Consider the following 6,391-nt stretch of genomic DNA (forward strand, 5'->3'; position numbering starts at 1 on the left):
ACACACACGTGTGCCTCACCCACTTACTTACATACACTTGTATAGGTATACAACCATTCACCCATACACTCACACAAACATACATATGCAGGCCCCCACACATATATTCACAAGTATATATGCATATACTACCTCCACCATATACTCATCCCACACACATACATATATAGCCCATCACCCAAACTCTCAAACACACACATGCATATATACTATCTTAGCCATGTATTCAAACATGCACATATATTTATATCACCTTAGTCATATACTTGAATACACTCATAAACATAAATCCCCCACAACCATATATTCAAACACACAAAGATTCATATGTATCCTGCTCAGTCATACATTAACACACATATGCATAAATATTCCTCTCACTTATACACTCACACACATGCACATATCCTCCTCCCACTCATATACTTGCATACACTCACATAAATATATACACACACACACATACACATACTTCTCAACCATATATACACACATATGCCATCATTAATATACTCCAGCATATACACATATGCACACAGAGGAAAATATATTCTCATCTACCCTACACACGCATTCACATATACCTCTCATTTATTCAGATACATAGTCTTACACATGCATATATATGCATACACACACACACACATACATCCCTCACCAGTATAAACAAACTCATCACCTATACACTCACTTATCTATACGCACACTGTTATATGCACACATGTGTTCAGGTACATATATAATACCATCACCCAATCTCTCTCACAGACATATGTATATGTATCCCCTAGCCTATACATTCATACAGAGACATATACAAATACACTTTTTTAACCCATACTCTTACACACATACAGACACACACTTAATTTATATATACATTTATCACCCAAACACTCACACATGCACATACTATCCCCTCATTCATATACTCACACAACCACACTCAAAAATATCTTCTCACCCATGTGTAAATTCATCAACATTTATATACAACCCCCTCAACCATACACTGACACCCACGTGTACATATACACCTCCCAGACACATTCACACACATTAATGCAGTGCATAAACACCTCACTCATATACTTACACACTCACAGACACATACATATATGTTGTCTTCACTCATGCAGTTATATACATGTACATATATGCCTCAATCACTCCTGCACTCAACCATCCCACATGTATGCATAAACTCCTCTCACTCATGTACACAAACACACATATTCATATATGAATCCCTCACCTATACACTCACATAAACACAAATACACATTCTCCTTCTCCTATACATTATTCCCACAACATGCATATATCTCTTCACCAATGCACTTATACATGTATCTATACCAACACACACACACATATCCAGTTCCTCACCTAATCTCTCACACGTACACATTCAGACATATACACTGCTCACTCATACCTTCACATGCACACATACATAGATACACCCCTAACTAATGCACTTACACAGATACACCCAGATACATAGGCTCATATACACTCCCTTACTCATGCTCTCTCTCACACGTGGGTACCTATATGCATACATTTATATATACACCTCTCTCCCATTTTCTCTAACATACATGAGTTCTATGCACTGTTCACAAAAACACAGGTACATATATACTCTCCTCACCCATTCTCTTTTACATGTACACAGGTACCTATACACCACTCTCACTCATACACTCACATGCACAAGTGCATATAATCCCTCACTTGTTTTCCCTCACACGTGGGCACCTATACAGAACACACAAACACACACACACACACACACACAGAAATACATATACACCTCCTAACCCATTCTCTCTCACTCACACAAGTACCTAAACACCACCTTCACCATACACTCATACACATACACACACATACACATACTTTTTCACATGTTTGAGTTCTTACTGTGTGTCAGGAATTTCCAGACCCTTTGAAACTCACCCATGTCCTCCTAGATATTTGTGGGCTTCATGTTAAAGAATGTTGTGTCAAGCAGGCATTGAGAAATGGAAGTGCTCTCCATCCCTTCCTGTGCCTCAGAAAATGTGGGGCTGCATTTTTCCTGACATTCTGAGCTATTGGGGGCTGACTATGGGGGGACACTCTTTGCCAGTTTGAGTTTGGTGGGGTCTGTGCTTTCATCCTGCTCTCTCCTCCCCATCCTATCACTTCCACTCAGATGTTGCAGAGGACCACAGGTTTCTCCTTCCATACCTCAGGATGCCAGAAAAGAGCAAGTGACTTTTCCTGTTCTTCCATTTCTATTTTTAATTACAACTAACTAGGGATCAGAGTGAAATATTTTAGCAATTTAATCTTAGTGTAAAATGGTGTATTTTCACTTCATTAACTAAAAGGGAAATCAAATGGCTTATCAAAGGTTGAGCTTCACATTTGCATATGGGTCTGGGATTCATGAAGCAGGATTTGTAACAGCTATAAAAGTCCCATGACTGTCTCTGGGGACCACTGGCTTTATAATTTTGACTGCAGCATTATAAAATGACATTTGGACATGAAGTAGGATGGGTGTGCTTGCTGTAGTCATCTCTTTGTGCTGGCCAGGCTCCCAAAGCCAATGGCATCTCTTTTCTCTTGAGTCAGAGTGAAGCATATAGAGGCTTCAGCTCTGTATTAGTTATCTATTGCTGCATAACAAAATCATACCCAAACTTAGTGGTATAAAACAACCAACAATTATTATCTCACGGTGTGTATGGGTCAGGAATCTGGGTACAGCTTAGCTGGGGCCCTCAAGCTCAAGGTCTCTCATACAGTTGCAGTCATGGTGGTAGTTGGGGCTACAGTCATCTCAAGGCTTGGCTATGGGAGGATTGGTTCCAAGCTCACTCACATGGACCCCTCCACATGGCTGCATCATGGCATGGCAGCTGACTTCTAGGAGGAGCGATCTAAGAGAGAGCAAGAGAAAACAAGCAAGAGAAAGAGACCAAGATGGTAGCTGAAGTCTTTTAATAATCTAATCTTAGAAGTGACATCTCATCAATTTTGCCATATTCAGCTTTGCAAGAAGTGAGTCACTAGGTCCTGCCCAAGCCTAAGAGGAGGGAATTACATAAGAACATTAATACTAAGAGACAGGGCCATTGGGGATAGTTATCTTAGAGGCTACTTTAAAGACCATTTCTGGGACTTTTTTTCTATACCTCTAGAAGGTCCTCACAGGGTATCTTATTGATTTATGGTGGAAAAAAATGATTTTTTTTTTGTTGTAATTTTGGCCTCTCTAGGAACTCTGTTGTACAGGTAGTTCCTGGGGACGTAGCCATGGAAACCAAGAGAAGGGCTTAATGGCTCAATACAAGAAAGTGTATAGCAATCCTTAAAAACGAAACAAAATCCCAGGAGAGGGCCAGATTGAGGATGGAGCATCATTGAGACTCAATGAGACTGCTTTTTGAATTTAGGGAGAAGTGAGAGAGAAAGAGATAAGATAGGTAGTTACCACAAAGAGTGGGTTTGGGACAGAGAGGTGGAAAGAAGACTTTGAGGATATTTTGCTGCATGTTGTAGGATGCGTTTTCCTCTTTGCCCCTCCCTACCCTTGTCAACCTTCTGAAGGGTTATTTAGTAAAGTCCTGCCTTATTCCTCAAAGCACTCTGGAGTTGGGTGTGTGATCCTTTTGCAGAAACACTGAGCTGAGATTGGCTCCAGAGTGGCCCAGTTTCATTCCAGTTACAGGTTGCTCTGTTTTTATATTATGCCTTAAAGACAAGATCAGATATTAGTCATCATTCTATCCCCACAGTTTGGCCTAGTGTTAGCATAGAGTAGGTGCCATAGAGTAGAGAATGTTTCTGGGATCAAGCCATTCACATATACCCAAACATTTCTATGGAACATCTACTATGTGCCAGAAACAGTTCTAAGCTATTTAGAGGAGAAACAAAGCACACAAAATAGCCCTTTCCCCCTAGGAATGTAAGACAGTGGAGAGAGGAGTTAAGACATGAGCCAAAATAACAAGAACAGAAACATAATATGGCATGTACTAAAAAGAGTTAGGAAGTGCTGTGAGGGTTGAGCCAGAGGCAGGATCACTTGTGGTTGTGGGAGTAGAAAACATAAAATATTCCATGGAGGCAGCGGTAGTCAAATGGACTTGAGGATGGCAAGGAAGGTGGGATTCAAGGCCAATGGAGTGACAGAAGTGAGCAAACTATACTATGGGAAGCTGGGATCCTCAGTGTGGCTCAGGCTTATAATCCACAGTCAACTGGGGATGGGTGAGGGGGAAGAGGTGGCATCGTCAAGTTGGACCTAAATAAAGAAACTTTAAAGGCCACACTAGGAGTTTAGGGAGCCTTTAGAAGGTTTTGTATAGGAAAATGTCCTGTGCTTTGGTCAGAAAAAGTCTGGCAATCATCTGTTGGGTAGAGCAGCTAGAAGAACTTTTATCATGCTCTAGGTGAGAGGTAACAGGCTTCTGGATCGGGGTGATGGTTAGGGGAGTGGAAAGGTAGGGCCAGATGAGAGAATCAAAGCTCATGCTGACTCTCTGAGGCTTGGTGATGGATTGGATAGGTGAAGTCAGGAGGAGGGAGAAGGTGTGGCTGGTAGGCTTCAAGCTTGGGTCAGTATAAAGAAAGTGGCATTAGGCATGCGGACGGCTGGAGTAGAGTTAATCAGAGAACTAGGAGGTTGGTCAGCTTTGTTAAGATAGTGCTGAGTATGACATTGGCAGATTTAGCAACTGCAAAACAGGATATTCAGTTAAATTTGAATTTCAGGTAAACAATGATTAGTACGTATAAGTATGTACCATACAATATTTGGGATAAGCATAACCATGAAACATACTTACACTAAAAATTTATTCTTTGTTCATCTGAAATTCAAATTTAACTGAGCCTCCTGTGTCCCTAACTGAGTAACTCTGTTATGAAGCAGTCATGCTTCTTTCTGGGGAGGCAGTGTAGAATTAGCCATGGGACCTGGTGTTAGACCAGCTGAGTTCAAATCCTGTTTCTACTGCTTATTGGTTGTGTGACCTTGGGAAAGTGACTCAACCTCACTGAAAACTCATCTAGGAAGTGAGAAGAATGACTTCTGCCTTGGCCATCTACCAAGGTGATTATGGGGCTCAGATGAGGTGGTGGCGTGCAGTAGCACTTGAAACCCACGGGGCATCGCGAGGCACTGCAATGATCCCTGAAGAAGATGAATACATTGGCCTCATTAAGAAACCTGCTGGCTGATGTGGGATTTGGGGCTCTAATTAATTCTAAATATCAAATACTAAGCTGCAGCTTTTTCTTTCTTTCTGGAAGCTGGGGGAGGTGAGAGAGGGTGACAGGCAGGCACTGTCCATGCACCCCCACCTCTTTGGGATTTCATGATGTCCTAAGGAGAAATATTCCCTAAACAGCTTGCACTTCATTTCCCTAAAGCCATCATACAGCCAAGACCAGAGCTTTGGGTCCTCCCAGGTACCTGTGTAATTTTCACATTGGCATTCCCCAAGCCCATTTTTGCTCAGCAGCTGCTGAATGCTGACTGGGGGAGGAGTGGGGAGACTGAGTTCTGAGTATATCTCTCCGAAGGGCTAGGGCCTCTTATGCAGGCAGGGCTGTCATATAACACAGGGACAAGACAGACACTGGAATCGATCACAGCCTGGCATTTGAGTGGAATTCTAGAGAAAGGGCATATTTATCAGAAAACAAATAGAGGGGTGGCAGGTATCAGCACAGAAAGTGTGTATAATTGTGATTTTCCTCAAAAGCTTGACAACCAAGTGAGAGCACTCTGAATGACAGAGGGAAGGCAAATTATTGCAATTCAAATCCCTTTTATTGCTTGAGATGTGCAACAGCCATGGCGGGACCAACTACAAAGCAATGCCACAAAGCACAAAATACCTCCACAGCCAGTAGACAGATGTAAAAATTCCCTAAATCAAAATGCTCTGTACCTAACCCTGACAAAACATAGGTAGGTGTGTGTGTGTGTGTGTGTATGTGTGTGTGTGTGTGCGTGTGTGTGTGGTGGTGAGGGAAGGGCCATTTGTTTCTTGCAATGAACTCAGTAGAGAATTTTTTCTTCTTTTGGCAATACTATGGCTGTCCCTGCTTTTCAGATTACCTGTAGGGTCTTTTATGGACTGTTTCCACCCATCCCCAATTCGTATGTTGGAGTCCTAACCCCCTGTAGCTCAGATTGTGACTGTATTTGGAGACAGGGCCTTTAAAAAAGTAAAATGAGGTCATATGGGTGGGCCCTAATCCAATCTAACTGGTATCCTTATAAGAAGAGGAGATTAGAACACAGAGGCGCACACAGGGAGAAGATAGCCATCTATAAGAAAAGGAGAGAGACCTCAGAAGGAACCAATCCTGCTGACAC

This window comes from Propithecus coquereli, unplaced genomic scaffold (assembly GCF_000956105.1).
Source record: "Propithecus coquereli isolate 6110/MARCELLA unplaced genomic scaffold, Pcoq_1.0 Scaffold99, whole genome shotgun sequence".
NCBI classification, from domain to species: domain Eukaryota; kingdom Metazoa; phylum Chordata; class Mammalia; order Primates; family Indriidae; genus Propithecus; species Propithecus coquereli.